Raw genomic sequence first — 19590 nt, 5'->3', positions numbered from 1 at the left:
ATTTCTCAGATAACAGGAGAAATTGTGCCCCTAGTGCAAGACATGATTAATAAATCTAAAGAGGAGCTCAGGAACATGATGGAATCCCAACATAGGAAACAAATGGAATCCATAAAACAGATGGAAATAGATTTCTAGGAGATGAAAAACTCCACTGAAAGTCTACACAGCAGAATGAGCCAATGTGAGGACAGAATTTTGGATATAGAAGATAAGATTGCAATTAGTGACCAGGAAAAGAAAAATTGCTTCACAATTATAAGGGAACATGAGAAATCAATCCAGCAGCTGCTAGATGATGCAAAGAAGAAGAACATAAGGCTGATCAGAGTCAATGAAGAAACAGGAGAGAGTGGAGATGACATAAAAAACCTCTTCACAGAAATAATGGCAGAAAACTTCCCAAGCAGGGGAAAAGAGCTTGACATACAGATAAGTGAGGCATATAGGACTCCAAATAGCTTTGATCAGAAAAACCCTACACATAGGCATATAATTGCTAAGATTCCAGAAACTCAACAGAAGAACAAAGTTCTCCAAGCAGTTAGAGAAAAGAAACAAATCACAAAGGAAAGCCCATCAGAATCACAGCAGACATGTCAACACAAACCATCAAGGAAAGAAGAGCTTGGAATGACATATTCCAAGCCCTAAAAGAAAACAGCCTCCAACCCAGATCGAGGTACCCTGCAGAACTATCTTTCAAAATGGATGGAGAAATAAGATACTTTCATGACAAAGAGCACCTTAGGAACTTTGTGAATACCAAACCAGCACTCCAAAGAATTTTACACAATATCCTAGGAACAGCCATTGAGGATCACAACTCCAGCAAGCAAAGCAGAATGAACCCATCTGGCATGACAAGAAATGAAATGTAAAGGGGGAGAACCTAACAAAAAGAAAAAGTCATGGCAATGACAAGTCAATACATTTCAGTTATAACCATCAATATTAATGGTCTCAATTCACCAATCAAAAGAAATAGACTGGCAGAATGGGTCAAGAAGCAAAATCCAACAATATGCTGCATACAAGAAACACACTTAATTCAAAAGGAAACTCATAGACTGAAACTTAAAGGGTGGAAAACAATACTACATGTGACAGGAACCCAAAAAAAAGCATGAGTAGCTATTCTCTTTGCAGATCAAGTAGAATTCAAACCAACACTGATTAAGAGAGATGAAGAAGGACACTACATCTTTGTAAAGGGAAGAATCCAAGCAGAAGAGATGACAATCATAAATATCTATGCACCAAATACTAGTGTGCCCAACTATATAAAACAAATAGTAACGGACATGAAAAGTCATATATGCGCTAAAACAATTGTAGTGGGGGACCTCAACACCCCACTGTCACAAATAGATAGATCAAGTAGACTAAAAATAAGTAATGAAATACTAGAACTCAATTGAACTCTTGAACAAATGAACTTGACAGAGGTTTACAGAGTCTTCCACCCCACAAAATCAGAATACACATTCTTCTCAGCTGCACCTGGGTCATTCTCCAAAATAGACCACATACTCACACATAGAACATATTTAAGTAAGTGCAAAGGAACTGAAGTTATCCCCTGTATATTATCAAACCATAGTGTGATGAAATTGGAGATCCATAGCAAAAGAAACTCAAAAAATTTCATAAACACGTAGAAATTGAACAACACACTTCTGAATAACCAATGGATCATAGAGGAAATTAAAGAAGAAATCAGACAGTTCCTTCAATTAAATGACAATGACAATACAACATATCAGAATCTATGGGACACAATGAATGTAGTCTTATGAGGGAAATTCATACCAGTGAATACACATATTAGGAAAACAGAAGGAGTTCAATTAAACAACCTGATGCTGAACCTCAAGCTTCTAGAAAAAGAAGAGAAACACAATCCCAGAGCTCATACAAGGGAGAAAATTGTAAAGATCACAGGAGAAATCAATGCAATGGAGACTAAGAGAATGATACAAAAACATTAATGAAGCCAAGAGTTGGTTCTTCAAAAGAATCAACAAAATTGACAAATCTTTAGCCAACCTTGTCAGAAAAAGGAAAGAAAAGGCCCATATCCATGCAATTAGGAAAGAAAAGGGTGAAATGACAACAGACCCAGCAGAAATCCAGAGGATCATCAATACCTACTTCCAGAACCTGTACGCCAATAAGATGGACAACACAGAAGCAATGGACAGATTCCTAGATACATACGAATTACCAAAGTTGAATGAAGAAGACCTAAAAATTCTGAACAACCCAATATCAACCAATGAAATTGAAAATGTAATTAAAAACTTATCAACTAAGAAAAGCCCGGGCCCTGATGGCTTCACTGCTGAATTCTACAAGACATTTAGAGAGGAACCACTGCCACTACTGTTTAAACTCTTCAATGAAATTGAAAGGGAAGCAATGCTCCCAAATTCATTCCTGGAAGCAAGCATCACCTTGATCCCCAAAGCAGAGAAAGACCCAACTGAAAAAGAGAACTACAGGCCAATCTCACTAATGAACATAGATGTAAAAATCCTTAATAAGATAATGGCAAACAGAATGCAGAAGATCATCAAGAAGATCATACACCCTGATCAAGTGGGATTCATGCCAGGGATGCAGGGATGGTTCAACATATGCAAATCAATCAATGTAATACACTATATCAATAGAGCCAAGGACAAAAACCATATGATTATCTCCATAGATGCAGAAAAAGCATTTGAGAAAATCCAACATGCATTTATGATAAAAACCCTACAAAAAATTGGAATAGATGGTCTCTACCTCAAACTGATAGAAGCCATCTATGAAAAACCAACAGCCAATATCATACTAAATGCTGAAAAACTGAAATCCTTCACACTCAAATCAGGAACAAGACAAGGATGTCCACTGTCACCACTCTTGTTCAATATAGTTCTGGAAACATTAGCCATGGGAATTAGACATGAGAAAGAAATAAAAGGAATAAAGATAGGTAATGAAGAAGTCAAATTGTCATTATTTGCAGATGACATGATACTCTATATAGAAGACCCCAAGAACTCCACCAAAAGTCTTCTAGACTTCATAACCAAATTCAGTCAAGTAGCTGGTTACAAAGTCAACACACAAAAATCAATAGTTTCCCTCTACATCAATGACAGACTCACTGAGAGAGAAATAGGGCCAATAATTCCTTTCACAATAGCATCCAAAAAACTGAAATACCTAGGAATCAACCTAGCGAAATAAATCAAAAACCTCTTCTCTGAAAACTATGGCACTCTGAAAAGCGAGATTGAAGATGATATCAGAACATGGACAGGCATCCCCTGCTCCTGGGTAGGAAGGATTAATATAGTGAAAATGGCCATACTTCCAAAACTGCTATATAGATTCAATGCAATTCCAATTGAGATCCCAGCAGCATACTTTATGGACCTTGAGAAAACAATCCAAAAATTCATTTGGAACAAGAAGAGACCCAGAATAGCAAAAGCAATTCTAGGTAACAGAGACATGGCAGGGGGTATCACAATCCCCAACCTGCAACTCTACTACAAAGCTACTGTGATACAAACAGCATGGTATTGGCAAAGAAACAGACTTGAGGACCAGTGGAACAGATTAGAAGTTTCAGAAACAATGCCAGACACACTCAGCCATCTCATCTTTGATAAAGGAGCCAAACACCCTCACTGGTGGAAAGATAGCCTCTTTAATAAATGGTGCTGGAAAAACTGGGGTTCAACTTGCCAAAGATTAAAACTAGACCTATATCTCTCACCATGCAGTAAACTAAAATCAAAATGGATTAAAGATCTAAATATTAAAATAGAAACTCTGAACCAGTTTGATCAGAGGTTAGGTAGAACCCTTGAAGACATTGGTGTAGGAAAAGATTTTATGAACAAAACCTCAGTTGCCCGTGAACTAGCACAAACAATCAACAAGTGGGATCTCTTCTTATTAAAAGGCTTCTGCACAGCAAGAGAAACCACCAGCAGTGTGAAGAGACAACTCACAATGTGGGAAAAAATCTTCACCTGTTCTTCCTCAGACAAGGGTCTGCTATCTCGAATCTATAAAGAACTTAAAATTTAAAGACCCAATCGAAAAATGGGCATCTGAAATGAACAGACATTTCTCAGACAAAGAAGTAAAAATAGCAAATACATATATGAAAAAGTGTTTAACATCACTGGTCATTCAAGAGATGCAAATGAAAACAACACTGAGATTCCACTTCACTCCAGAAAAAATGGCTGCTATCATGAAATCAACCAATAACAAATGCTGGCAGGGCTGTGGGGAAAGAGGAACCCTGCTCCACTGCTGGTGGGAGTGTAGACTGGTGCAAGCACTGTGGAAATCAGTATGGAGATACCTCAAAGAACTAGGACTGGAAGTCCCATTTGACCCCGCTATTCCACTGCTGGGGATCTTCCCCAAAGAATTAAAAGAGTCATACCACAGTGATATATGTGCGCCCATGTTCATAGTAGCACAGTTTGCAATAGCTAAAATTTGGAAACAGCCCAAATGCCCATCAACTGGAGACTGGATAAAGAAAATGTGGTTTTTTTTATAAAATGGAGTACTACTCAGCCATAAAAAATGAGAAATTAGAGACATTTATAGCTAAGTGGATGCACATTGAGGTGATACTCTTAAGTGAAATAAATAGGACACACATGTATAAATACCGAATAGTTTCTCTGGTGTGAGAAACTGAAAGTGTAAATAAGGACTAAATGTATAATAGGTAATGTGAAATAGGAAGAAAAGGGGCAAAGGGGAAGGAAGTGGGAGGGCTAGGGGAAAGGATAGAAGGGAATGGGATTAATATGAGAAAATGGAAAAATAGGAACAAAATCTTTGTAAATAGGGAGGACTGGAGGGGTTGAAGGGAGGGCTGGGCAAGGGTGAAAAATAAGAACCAAGAGAGATTATGTAAAGGTGCAAATTTCCAATGATGAATGTCATTATATTGTATAACTAAAATGTACCAATATGTAGAATGAATAATCGATAATGTACAATAGGAAGAAAAGGTCCAAAGTGGTAGGGGTAGTGGGAGGGGCCAGGGAAAGGAAAAAAGGGAAAGGACAAATGATGAGAAATAGAAAAAATGGAAATAAAGTCTTTGTAAATAGGGAAGAATGGAGGGCATGAAGGGAGGGTTAGGAATGGGAGAAAAATAAGAACCAAGATGCATTATGTAAAGGTACAATTCCCAATGAGAAATGTAATTGTGTTGTATACCTACAATGTACCAATAAAAGAATTTAATATAAAAAAATTTCTGATATCATTTATGTTTTCTCCCTGGTGAGGAAATTTAAGTTCCATCTGACTCAGAAATGGGGTATGGTGACCTGCAGGAGCATCTAGTGAGGCTGCTTTCTGTCCTAACCCTCTTCACATTTCTTACTAGGGGGAGCCAGTGCCTCTTGTCTTTGGTGCTTTTATGTGCAACTTCTCATTTTCTAGGACTTTGGAAGCTTCTGACTCCTGAAAAGGAACAACTTAAGGTTGTAGATGTTTGTACATGGGGAGAGAGAAAAAGGATGAAAAAAAGGGATACACTATGCTTCAGGGGGTAAGGGGTTGGGGGAAGTGGGGAAGAAAAGCCTTTGGCTGGACTTAACAAAATCACTCTCTTGATGCTTCTTTTTACCACCTGGCTGACTTGCCAAAAGAAAACATCACCTGGCTGGGTCTGAGAGGTTTCTGAAGGTGAGATTAGGTGGACTAAGACCCACCCTAAACACAGAATGCTTGAAGCTTCGCTGACTCCCATAGAGGAAAAAGAATTTTCAAGACTTGTCAGTGAGAGGCATAAGATGGGGTTATTAGGCAGAGATTTTAGGACACACTCAATAGTGGAGTGTGGGCACTCAGAGAAATGAGATGCAATTATTCTGATTTTAAAATGGCATCCTAAACTGATGTATCTCAAAAGTAAACATGCAGGGCTGAGGATTTAGCTCAGTGGTTCCACCACCTGCCTCGAAAGCTCAAGGTTCCGAGTTCGATCTCTGGTACCAAAAAAAACAACAAAGAAAGGAGACATGCAAAGTGTAAATCAGAACCACAATGATGTGCAACTTCAGCACAGTTAGAATGGCTATTATGAAAAAGACAAAAGAGGACAGAAATGATGTGGATAAAAGGGAAAACTGCCACTCTGTTAGTGGGAATGTAAATTAGTATACAGCAGTATGAAACAGTATGGAGGTTCTTCAGAAATTAAGTATAGGGCAGGATCATCTATACTTCATTGCACTCAGTGCAATTTTTATTTTAGCCTTTACTTGTCCTTTTGAAACTACGCAACTGTGCCCACGACTCGTCCATTGTTAGTCTGCAGCCTCTGGAATCCAGACTTCTTGCTCTCAAGAACACTGTGGTTCACTTCTCCCTCCTTCCCTTCCACTGATCTCACTGTTCTTACTAGATGGCTGTGACACTTAGTTGAACAAAATCAAGGCCAGGACATAACCCAGAATCATCCTGTTTTACTTCCCAGGGCTGAAAGGCCCTGCGTCCAGACTTTTGGTGGGGACTCTGAGCTCAGGCTCTGCTGTGCTCTGGTAAGAGGCAATAGCCTCCCCAGGCACTGCCAGGGAGGTTCTGAACCAGGAGAGCTCTAAAGAGGGTGCAGGAAGGGAAGGAGGTGGCACTGTGGGTCAGGCCCAGGACCCTGTGCCTCAGGACAGACGTTGTCACAGTATCTAGGAGGGTACAACTGGGTCCAAGTGTCTGGGCCCAAGTCTCCCCACCACACAGCATCCTCAGCTGCCAGAACAAGACAGCTAGGTGGAACCTTTGCTCACCGGTCCTAGGCCATGGGCACCAGGACCCACCCCAGGTGACCCCTGACCCTCACCAGTCCTACCCCAGCCCGAGATCTCTACCTTTCCCCAGCCCTCCTGCCTCCATCACTGAGCATGCTCAGCAGAAGACTCCTAGACCTCCCCAGGGCCTGCAGGCCAGCGGGTCACGCACAGGCACACGGGAACACACCTGGACTGGGTGCCTCTGGTCCTCAGACTGCAGGAGCCTCTCCTCTGCACCCTCTTCAGCCTCCTTTCCCCCAGCTCTGTTGCTGCAAACACCGCCCTCACTTGTCCCCCAAGGGTCTGCACAGTGAGCCCCGAAATAAACCTGGGTGTGGATGCCTCCTGGACCCTGAATGGCCTGCTCTGCCTGTCATGGACCCACCCCAAGGCCAGCCCTGTCCTCTCACAGGGACCACTGTTGTGGGGACCTGGGAGGACCCAGTTGGGGCTGCAGCCCCTGACAGGCTCCCCCAGGAGGAGATCTGACTGCAGTCCCAGGGGCTCTGGCTTCTAGGGCTTCTGGAGCAGCTTCCTGTCCTGGCAGCTTGTGTAGCTGTGCCTCTCCTTGTCACCACTGTCCCTTTCTCCTTGCAGCCTGTGTCTCTCCTGGAAGCGTATCCTGGGTGTCTGTTTCCTGCCACTCATCTTACCCCATCTTGCCCTGAAGTTTGGGGCTAAAGGGAACCTTATGTCTAGAAAGGTGGAGGCACCTCTGTCCGGGTTTACCTGTGGAGGCAGCTCTCTCCTGCCCTGGACGAAGCACTGTGCCCATGCTGTGTGGGTGGGCATGTCTTGCCAACAGGGACTTGGCCTTCCATCAGGGCACGTCAGTTCCCCCACTCAACTCATCTGCCATTCTCTCCTTCTCCCCTCCAGGTTCAACTAGTCCCACCTGACCCCCTCCCAGGGTGAAGCACAGATCTGTGGGTCTCCACACTGCTAGCACTGCTTCAGCAGAGCACACTTCACCCTGGAGAGGTACAAGTTCCTGATCTTCAGGGGCTCCATCCACTACTTCTGGGTACCCAGGCAGTACTGGAGGGACCGCCTGCTGAAGCTGAAGGCCTGTGGCCTCAACACTGTCACCACGTGAGTGCTGGCCTGGCCTCCATGGCCTACTTTCCCAAAGGCTGGGCTCCTGCCCCAGAGCTGATCCTCTAGTTTGAGGGCAGCGTGAGGGCCTGTGAAGATCTCATCCAGAGCAGGTGGTTTGTGCTTCAGTGTCCAGCTGACTTTCAACCATGCTCTGTTGCTCTGTGCTCAGAGCTTGGCGAGGTGTGGATGGGATGAATGAAAAGGGAAGAGGTGATTTCTCAGGGATGTATGGTGAAGGAGTTGGTTCCTTAGGAGCACTGCACTGAATGACTTGATCAAGGCATACTCTCAGATAAGCACTCTCTCACACACACACACACACACACACACACGCACACCTGAAAACCAACTTTCACATGTGTGCTTGGAGAAATGTAGAAGAATGACACCAGTATAAAAATGAACACTGAAGGCAGGGAGTGGGGGTGCACGTCTGTGATCCCAGCACTTGGGGAGACTGAGGCAGGGGATTGCCTTGAGTTCAGGGCCAGCCTGGGTGGCATAGTGAGTTCAAGGCCAGGCTGGACTACAGAGTAAGACCCCGTCTCTCAAAAAAAAGAACACCGAGGAAAATACCAGTGTTGCTAAATGGAAAGGACTAACAGGACTGAACTTGGGGGTAATGAACACAGATCAGAAATGCCTGAGATCTAGGAATTTAGAATCACATAACGACCTGGCCTTGTGGCAACCTCTGCCTCCAACTGCACATCTCACTCCTGTCCCAGATATCCTGCTCAGAATGTTGGATTAATGACTAAATGACCTAAAATCTTTGTGTTATTTATCACAAAGCCTGGCAGGAACATGTTCTCAATAGATCTCAATAGATCAAAACAATACAAACCTGCCTTAGTCAATGAGAAGAATTTAGATACAAATGAGCATGAATCACCATAATTAGGAAAACAATGACAAAAGGTAGCATCACCTAGCACACACAGAGCCCCAGGCATGTTCTCAGCATGTTCCCAGTGCCTGTGCCCTTGGCTGTCCTGAGAGGGAGAGCACTGCCCCGCTGAGCCCAGCACAAGGCTGTCAGCTGCTCAGGATGGCATGGCTTGTGTGACCTGCAGCACTGCTCAGGCAGTGTGGGTGCAGAGTCCACTGGCACACAGGGGTGGAGCCCTTCCTGTGTGTGCTGTGGGCATGTCCCCTAAGCTCTGAGTGTACAAATCTCTGAAACTACAGGTGCAAAAAAGGCTCCTGACTGTGCACACAGGACTAATAAAGTAGAAACCACACTCAAAACAAAATTCTTGAATTAGGTGCGGCAGAGTTCCCTTCAAAACAGCCCCATTTCCATAAAATCTGGAATCTAAATAATAGGGGTCAGTCAGGGTGGACTACAGGAAGAACCCAAGAGAATCTTCTGCAGAAGGCTGCACTGAGGAGGTGGCACAGGGGAGCACGTGTGTAGTTCACTTGGTCGGAACTGTGCCAAGGCAGGGCAGAGACCTGCAATGATGGCTCTGCCATTGCCAGAGACAGAGATACCATGTTCACAATAGCACTGCCATGACCTAGGCAATTGTCAGGTAAAAGGGCCGAAGACCAAGACCAGACCAGGCCACAACAAGCCTTTATTAGGGGAATAGATCTGCCGGGCTGTCTCTGAACAAAGGAGAGACAAAAGCAATATGGCTGGGGCAGGGAGAGTCTTTTATAGAGGCTGGGGTGGGGTTTGTAGGGGCAGAGGAGGGGTTGAGTGAGGTAGTGACTAGGGAATGGAGGAGCCCATGATGTCACTAGGTGGTAGGAGGTAAGTGAGTATTGGGTTACTTTCTAGGCGGGAACAGGGGCATACTGGGAAGAAGGGTTTATTCTTTAGTGGGAGCAACCATCTTGGCATGATGTCACACAGGGGAGGGGGCAAGGCACGATAGGAAGAGGGCAGCTACTATACATAATAGCTGCTGAGGTGGTGGGAGACCTGTCAGAAACCATTTTCTGCTATTGGATTTTCTAGAACAATTTTGCCTTATCTGTATTTTTTGGATATTTTTGTTTTCAGCAAATTTACATAAGTCATTTTATTCAATCTCTTCTTATAACATATAGCTGTAAATGGTGTGGTGTTTATTGTTTTCAGCAAACCGACATTTCATTCCATCTCACAACAAAGGATCTTACAATCTATCAGTTCTGCCATCATGCAACAGACATATCTTCAAAATCTCTCACTTCACAGAACTATGTAATAAAAACCACAGAGTAATGGGAAGCACAACTTCCAAAGTGTATCTTTGACACATGGCAATAATAAGAACAGTGTGAAATCCACTTTCACCCTTGGACTTGACCCTGCAGACTCCTAAGAGTCTTCATGGAGGCCTGGCAGGGGTGCACCTCACTGAGGGTGAAGGCTGTACCCCCTGTGTCATCCCTCCCTGTCCTTAGGAGAGCACCTCCTCTATTTTGTTTTTCAGTACCAGGGATTGAACTCGGGACCTTGCACTTGCAAGGCAGGCATGATGCCACTGAACTAAATCCCTGGCCCTACACCTCTATTTTTATCTTGGTTGATTGTAGAAATAATGACAGAGAAGCAGCACACATTTTGGTTGCGTTTTCCTTTTCTTTGTATATTTATCATATTATTTCTTTGTATTTAACCGAGAATAAAGCAGTGAGTTGGAGAAAATACATATAAATCCATAGAATCTAGAACCCTAGGAAAATTGTCATTTGGATCAGAGTTGGGGAAGAGAAGAAGGGACTACTAAAGACAGTCGCTGTTCATGTGGTAGGGCTTTAATGATCATGGCAAACTTCAGCTCTTTGCAACACAGAGCTACCACTGTGTGGAGCTTGGCTTTGTTCCTGGTGCAGTGACTGAAGCAAAGAAGGAAGATGAGATTGTAATTCTGTGCTCCCTCTTTCAGCTACATTCCATGGAACCTCCATGAGACAGAAAGAGGCAAACTGGATTTCTCTGGGAACCTGGACCTGGAGTATATGGGGTTGCTGCACTGCGACCTGAGTTGGGAAAGCGGCAGAGAAATGGCAGCCAGAGGTCGATGAGGAACCCTAGGGATGTCAGCTGTGGCGTGAGGCCCAGAGAGGGTCAGGGGTCTGCACTCTTGTCCTTGGAATGCTGATAGAGATTGTACATCCAGGGCTAGGATGCCTCCCAGCAGTGACCTGTCTCTCAGAGCTGGACCTGCAGCCCAAGACCCCACAACCCTGCTGGCTTGCAGGGAGGCCCCATAGTGAGGCGGGGAAGGGACTGTGCTCTGCGCTTGTTATGGGGTCAGTTTCACTATGACTGCTCTGCCCTGTCTGACAATGTTTCTCCCCATGCCCTCATGGTGCTGCATGTGTGGTCCTGACACTGGAAGCCCAGGCAAGCCCATGTTCTGTGGCCTCTGAGCTCAGAGCTGGTGTAGGGAATCTGTGCTCTCCTGGGCTGGGCTGAATCTCATCAGGTATTCTTCCCCAGTGAAAGAGGAGGGGAGGGGAGGAGTCTCGAGGCTCTGATACCCGGAACGCCTGTGGGCTCACCCCTCCCCTACGCAGCCTCCCTTCTGGGCCAACATGAGACAGCTGACTTTGTTTTCCTTCCAGGGCCTTTGTCCTGCTGGCTGCTGAGATTGAGCTGTGGGTGATTCTTTGCCCAGGCCCCTACGTCTGTGCTGAGATGGACTTCAGGGGCCTGCCCAGGTGAGCCGGGCCATGAGTCCTGAGTCCTGGTTTAGTGCAGCATTTTGAGTGGCATCTCAATTGTGTGGTGGCAAAAGCTACCTTCATGGGCTGAGCAGGTGTTCTGGGGTGTCTGGCCATGCACCACAGGACCTTGCTGTGGAGCCTGCAGTGGTGTGGGGTGGGTGTTGCTGTCATCCCCTGGCTCAGATGAGGACTTGAGGTGTGGACTTGGTGTGTTTGGCCTGTGGCCCCGGGAACAGGAGCTTCCTCAGTCTCTTGCTCCATGGAGATAGGGCTGTGTCCACCTCTGATTTCCCACAGGGTGGAATGAAGGATCAGAAGCTGGATAGCATACAGGAAGGCTCTGACAAGAGGACTAGAAGAGGATCTTCCCCTATTTCGCTGAGGGTGGGCCTCTGCCCTGGCCCCTCCTTTCCTTCTTGTATTCCTCCTTCATCTTCATCGTGATGCTGGCACTTGGCCCAGAGGAGTGAGGTCTGAGCACTGAGGCCTGGCCCCACCTCAAAGGGGCCTTGTGGTCGGTGCCACTGTTCTGTATCATTTCCTGTTCTGCACTTGAAGTCTCAGGTCTTACAGGTGACCTGTGCCCGGGTGCAGATGGTCTGCTTAGACCTCATGCTTAGTGACTGAGCTAGAGAGGAGGACAGGATTGGAGGATGTGACACAGCTCAACCCTTTCTGACCATTTGAGCTGAAAGCTCTTCTAGGCCTACAGCGCCTTGGGACAGGGTGGCATGTTTCCTCCTCAACGCTATGGGTCTGTGTGGATGGTGTGCAGAGCTCACGGGTGCAGTCACTTCAGGACCCCTAGGGCTAGAGCACTGTGGGTGAGGGAGGATGGAAAGAGAGGCAGCAGTGCTGTGCAGGGGCTGTTTGCGGTGCTCAGCCGCTGGCTGTGTCCTTCTTCCTGCTTCCTGTCTCTCACTCTGATGTGTCCCTTCTTCCTCTCAGCTGGTTCCTGCAGGACCCCAAGACACAACTGAGAACCAACAAAAAGAGCTTTATGGATACAGTTGATGAGTACTTTGATCAACTGATTCCCAGAATGCTTCCTCTCCAGGTAGGGCCCAGTGACCTTTCTTCCTGTTGTCTTTTGAGTTTGTCGTGGCTCCACCTCCAAACTGGCTGTGTCAAGTCTCTAGGGAAAATGAAGCTGACATCTTGTGGCTTGAGCTAGGCTCTAAGTGGCTGAGATCCAAGTACACTGATCAGCTGCTCTTTCTACAGCCACAAACTCCACAGTTCCAGGCTCTTGCCCAGTGGTGTCTCTCCAACCCTCGTCTGCTTTTCTCTCAGTACCACCAGGGCGGCCCTGTCATCACAGTGCAAGTGGAGAATGAATATGGGTGGTTTAATAAGGATAAGCACTATATGGCATATCTTAAGGAAGTAAGGACTCTGGCTTTGCCTCCATGTTCTCTGGCTCCTGGGTTCTCTCCCCAGCAAGTGTCTGATCCCTGCTACTTGGCGAGGTTGCCAGTTTCTGCCCATCAGGAGCCTGGATGAAAGCAGGGTCAATTTCTCTGTGACTTCACACTGTAGTCAGAGCAGTCAAGATGTACTCAGTGACCTGATAATGAGAAAACATGATTTCAGAGGAGGATTCCTTTCTGCTTTCTATTTCTGTGACTGTTCTCTGGCTGGAGGCTGGGGTATCTGCATCATAGTAAACAATGCTTCTGAAACCTGGTGAGGATGCTGTGTTCTTACAGCTTTTAGGTCTGGGTTAGGAAACCCTTCTTCTGGTTCCTTTGCTCCTCACTTGGGGATGTCTCAGGCCAGGGATTCAGTGTGGTCCCATTGGTGTCCGTGCTAGTGGCTCAGGCCCCTCCAAGGGCCTCAATTCTAATATTCAGGGAGCTGATGAGCTCAAACTGGACCCTGTCATCAGGGCCGCATGCAAGGCCCATGTTCTGACCTGACACATGTAGCTGTGGCCCTGCTTGTGTTGCTCTGTGGACACAGAGACCTTGAGAGAAGGGCCTGGTAGAAATGGAGGGGTTTCTGGCTGGGCTCTGTGGCTGAGCAGGCCCTGCACTAGGCCTTTGCCTCCTGGATGTGGCCAGTTCATGAGTAACTGTCCTCCTATTTTGTTGCGGGGGTTGGTGTGCCCTCCTCACCCAGTCTCATATAGGAGTGCTTTTCCTTGATTTGAAAAATGTACTCCTGGACTCCATTCCCAGGCCTAAAACATGGCTCAGCGAACATAAGAGACACCCAGGAGGATGCCCCAGCTCTTCGGCCACCCATCTGCCCCTGTGTCCTCATTAGGTAAGAGTCTCAGGTTGTTTCCCTCCCACAGCCATGGCATGTATCCTTGCTTTCTATGCCAGTGTCCGGGCAGGACCCTCACTCTCTGAAGTTGTCCTTCTCATTCTCTAGGTCCCACTGGCTCAGTCTCTCCCTCATGGACAAAGTGACTCCCAAATCTTCTTTCTCCCATTGAGTATGACTTCAGTCCTCCCTGGGGTGTGTCCTGGCAGCTGCTCCCTCTTTGTTCGGGTGCTGTGACTTTGGGTGTCAGAGCACCCTGGGCTGCTGTTAGAGAGTCAGGACCCACACCAGGCTGAGCTGGGGTGATGGTTTCCTGCTGCTCATTCCCAGAGGTCAGACTCTGAATTCCTCCCCTCTCTGTCCATCTGCTTCCAGTTACTCTAACAAGTGCCTGAGGTCGTCTACTTGTAAGTAGTGAAGGCTCATCCTGACTCACAGTTCTGGGGGGCTCAGTCCATGATCACTGGCCCCAGGGATATTGTGCCTGTGATGAGGAAGCATATCAGGTAGAAAAGCTGGCAGAGCTTTCTCTCACTATGTGGTTGGAGTGAACAGGAGGACCACAGCCCCCTTAGAAAGCATAGCCTCTATAGCAGAATGTCCCCGCAAACCCCACCCGTGAGAGTTCCACTACCTCCAAGAGCACCATGCTGGGAACAAGTCTTGCCACATGGCCTTTGGGGGCCATTTAGGATCCAAGGCATAGGTCCTTCTGTAGGTCACACTTGCCTTTCTGAATGCAACTCTCTTTATGTCCTAATTTCCTTTCGTCTCCTTCCCATGTGAGCAAGGAAAGTGGGTGCACTTGTGTAATTTTCTCAACAGGCTCTCCTGAAAAGAGGGATTGTAAAGCTGCTCTTGACCTATAATCATTATGATGAAGTTATGAATGGCTCGGTCAAAGGAAGTACACATTTAGAGTTGTTTCAGGGCAGAACTGAGGCTCTTAGTCAGTATAAGCCATGGACAAGTCTTAGAGCCAAGGCCATGCCTTTTGGCTGTCTTCCCAGGTCCTTTGGATAATCCTAGAGAAGTGATATCCCAAAAGGTGAGGGGCAACATCAAAGCTTGCATTCAATTGTCATCTCCACCCTTTTCCTTGCTGCTGTCGTCTTTACACAGAGCAATACTGCATCTCCTCATCCACAGCTTGTCTTTCCATATGTCATAGCTTCTGTGTCCAGGAAACTGTTTTGGGTATGGCCATGGCTGAGGGTCCTGCCCTAGTCACCAACATCGACAGTCACATGGGGAAGTGGAAGATGGGTGTGTATGGAAAGTTCACTGTAGACACTTAGATCCTACGGAAAGCAGTAGCTGGAAACTTAGGCACACAATCACAGGGTGACAGTAGTGAGGTGTGAACAGGTGGGTTGGCCCAGGGATCATCTCTCTGGTGATCTTTAGTACAGACTAGCAGCTACTTTGGACTGATAGCTTCTTCTTTTTAGTGGCTCTTCCCATATCATTGTGTAATCTGGAGCCTGGGGATGGGATGCCCGCATTCAGTTCCTAGTTCTAATCACTTAGAGTGGCTTGGCCTGGTCCCTGACTCTGCACAAAGGTAGTTAAGTTTCTTTGCATGTCTCAGCAAAGATGAGTGTCCTTGCAGGTGCTCAGTAATGTGGTGAAGCCATGAGGGTGCTCTGTGCATTGCAAGTGGGCTGTAGGCAGCACCTGGTAATTCTTAGTCCTCAGCACACCTCCTCCATGTTTGGGCTGGGCCTCCTTCCCTTCCCTAATAACCCTGGTCACCATGCCTCAGTTCTCTCTCCTTCTCTCTACAGTGTTGGGCATTGCCAATCTGGAATCACTTAGGAAGAATTCTTTTCATCAGCTTCTTCAAGTGCAAGTGGGATATACTGACATGTAGTTTTCCCTGTTCTCTTCCCATGACTTCCTTAGTCTACACAATGGGTGTTCAGTGAACACAGGATCTACAGGAGATTGTGTGTCTGCACCCTGGTCCTTGGCAGGGTTCCAAGCCATCTGGGGGTGCACTTGCCTTCTGTGGTGGTTTGAGGAGGAACCCCTGCCTGTGTCACACTGGGCATCTCATACTTTTCTACTTACTTGAAATATGTCATAGATTATTGTACCTAATAGTTATGTGCTAAACAAAACCAGAGCTGATTCCTCCACTGTGTTTAGTGCCTCTTATCTAACTTCTTCCCCTTCTCCTTAACCCTGTCCTTTTCTGTCTGTAGTGACCATTGTCCTCCTCTATTCTTCTATATGAGATCAACACTGGAGTTTCCATGAATAAGTGAGAACACATGATATTTGCTTTTCATCTCTGGCTTGCTTCATTTGACCTGATGAACTACAGTTCTGTCCACACAATGGAGAATTTTAATTAAGTTACACACATTGTTTATTTAGACATAATGTTGTTGCACATTTAGTAGCATACAGCATAGTGTTAACATGACATTTGTATGTACTGGGTAATAGAAAATCATGTGACTGAGCTTGTTGTGATGCACACTTTACTACAGCAGTCTATAACTGATCACACACTCTCTCCAAGGTTTGCCTGTAAATGGAATTATACAATAACTATTATTTGTTTTTAAGGTTCATGCATGCTGTAGCATGAATCATTATTGTGTTCCTTTTGTACAATTACATGGCTTTAGTTTTGCTGTCATAAAAAACCAAAGATCATGCAGCTTTCCTAATATATCCTTGTTTTTGTATGTTAATATGGTTTTTAAATACTGATTCTGTCTTGAAATTTGACTTTGGATGTTGGCTCCATCTTGAAATTCTTGGATGAGTCTCATATGACAGTGTGATTGTTGTTTTATATATTGTTGGATTTTATTTGTACGTATGTTCCTGAGAGTTTTTGCTTCCATGTTTCTGAGGGATATTGGTCTTTGGTTTTCTTTTCTTGAAATGTCTTTGATTTTCAAATTAGAATAATGTTGGCCTAATCTAATGAATTTGGAAGTATTCTTTCTTTTTCTGTTTTCTGTAAGAGTTTGTATGTTAGCATTTTTCACTTAATGTTTGGTAAATTTTATCAATGAAATAATCTAGATCTGACCTTTTCTTTTTAGAAGATTTTAATCTATAAACTTAATTTCTCTAATAGATATAGGACAATTCATGTTATTTATTTGTTTGGTATTTATGGTTTGGTATTTTATGTACCTCCATTTTATCTGCATTTTAAAATTGACAGGCATGGAGTTATTTGTGATAATTCATTTAAAGTTTTAGATGTCAGCGCTGGGGATTTAGCTCAGTGGTTCTGCTGCCTGCCTTACCAAGCGCAAGGTACCGAGTTTGATCCCAGGTACCAAAATACAAACAAACAAACAAACAAACAAACAAAAAGTCTTCGTTGCCAGTCATGATGTTCTCACTTTCATTCCTGATGGTGATCATTTTTTAAAAATTAATTTTATCAGTACATTTTAGGTATACAATATAATGACATTCATCATTGGAAATTTGCACCTTTACATAATCTCTCTTGGTTCTTATTTTTCACCCTTGCCCAGCCCTCCTTTCAACCCCTCTATCCCTCCCTATTTACAAAGATTTTGTTTCCATTTTTTCATTTTCTCATATTAATTCCATTCCCTTCTTTCCTTTCCCCTACCCCTCCCACTTCCCCTTCCCCTTTGCCCCTTTTCTTCCTATTTCACATTATCTATTATACCTTTTAGTCCTTATTTACACTTTCAGCTTCTCACACTAGAGACTAACTATAGCTCTTTGGTATTTATACATGTGTGTCCTATTTATATCACTTAAGAGTATTGCCTCAATGTGCATCCATTTAGCTATGAATGTCTCTAATTTCTCATTTTCTTATGGCTTAGTAGAACTCCATTTTATTAAAAAAAAACCCCAGATTTTCTTTATCGAGTCTTCAGTGATGGGCAATTGGGCTGTTTCCAAGTTTTAACTATTACAAACTGTGCTGCTATGAACATGGGTGCACATATATCACTGTGGTATGATTCTTTTAATTCTTTGGGCAAGATCCCCAGCAGGGGAATAGCGGGGTCAAATGGGACTTCCAGTCCTAGTTCCTTGAGGTATCTTGACACTGATTTCCACAGGGGTTGCACCAGTCTACACTCCCACCAGCAGTGGAGCAGGGTTCCTCTTTCCCCACGGCTGCACCAGCATTTGTTATTGGTTGATTTCATGATAGCAGCCATTCTTTCTGGTGTGAGGTGGAATCTCAGCATTATTTTCATTTGCATCTCTGGAACGACCAGTGATGTTGAACATTTTTTCATGTATTTATTTGCTATTTCTACTTCTTTCTCTGAGAAATGTCTGTTCATTTCAGATGCCCATTTTTGGATTGGGTCTTTAAATTTGGGAGGTCTGATCTTTTTAAGTTCTTTATAGATTCAAGATAGTAGACCTTTGTCTGAGGAACAGCAGGTAAAAATTTTTTCCCACGTTGTGCGTTGTCACTTCACACTATTGGTGGTTTCTCTTGCTGTGCAGAAGCTTTTTAATAAGATGAGATCCCACTTGTTGATTGTTTGTGCTAGTTCACGGGCAACTGAGGTTTTGTTCATAAAATCTTTTCCTACACCGATGTCTTCAAGAGTTCTACCTAACCTCTGTTCCAGCTGGTTCAGCGTTTTTGTTTTAATATTTAGATCTTTAATCCACTTCAATTTTAGTTTAGTGCATGGCAAGAGATATAGGTCTAGTTTTAATCTTTGGCAAGTTGAAACCCAGTTTTTCCAGCACCATTTATTAATGAGGCTATCTTTCCTCCAGTGAGGGTGTTTGGCTCCTTTGTCGAAGATGAGTTGGCTGAGTATGTCTGGAGTTGTTTCTGTGTCTTCTGATGTGTTCCACTGATCTCAGGTCTGTTTCTTTGCCAGTACCATGCTGGTTTTATCACAGTAGCTTTGTAGTATAGTTTCAAGTTGGGGGTTGTAATACCCCCTGCCATGTCTCTATTGCCTAGAATTGCTTTTGCTATTCTAGGTCTTTTCCTGTTTCAAATGGATTTTTGGATTGTTTTCTCCAGGTCTGTGAAGTATGCTGCTGGAATTTCAATTGAGATTGCATTGAATCTATATAGCAGTTTTCACTATGTTGATTCTTCCTACCAGGAACAAGGGATGTCTTTCCATTTTTTGATATCATCTTCAATATCTCTTTTCAGAGTGTTGTAGCTTTCAGAGAAGAGGTCTTTGATTTCTTTTGTTAGACTGATTCCTAGGTATTTCAGTTTTTTGGAAGCTATTGTGAAAGGAATTGTTTGCCCTATTTCTCTCTCAGTGGGTCTGTTGTTCGTGTAGAGGAAAGCTATTGATTTTTGTGTGTTGACTTTGTATCTAGCTACTTTACTGAATTTGGTTAGTAAGTATATAGGACTTTTGGTGGAGTTCTTGGGATCTTCTATATAGAGTCTCATGTCATCTGCAAATAATGACAATTTGACTTCTTCATTTCCTATCTTTATTCCTTTTATTTCTTTCTCTTGTCTAATTACCATGGCTAATGTTTCCAAAACTATATTAAACAAGAGTGGTGTTAGTGGACATCCTTGCCTTGTTCCTGATTTTAGTGTGAAGGATTTTAGTATTAGACCATTTAGTATGATATTCACTGTTGGTTTTTCATTGGTGGATTTTATCAGATTGAGGTAGAGACTGTCTGTTCCAATTTTTGTAGGGTTTTTATCATAAATGTATGTTGGATTTTGTCAAATGCTTTTTCTGCATCTATT

The 19590-nt window shown here is 44.3% G+C and overlaps 1 pseudogene; it reads left to right on the top strand.

Moving 5' to 3' along the window:
* The window catches only part of LOC110345442 (beta-galactosidase-1-like protein 3), a 33411-nt pseudogene that overhangs the window by 6411 nt on the left and 7410 nt on the right, over positions 1 to 19590 (top strand).

Source organism: Heterocephalus glaber, unplaced genomic scaffold (assembly GCF_053883595.1).
Source record: "Heterocephalus glaber isolate CG9 unplaced genomic scaffold, H.glaber_assembly_v1.0 deba00001446, whole genome shotgun sequence".
Taxonomy (NCBI): Eukaryota; Metazoa; Chordata; class Mammalia; order Rodentia; family Bathyergidae; genus Heterocephalus; species Heterocephalus glaber.
Note: the sequence above shows the minus strand (reverse complement) of the source record. Positions and strands in the feature narration are given on the sequence as shown.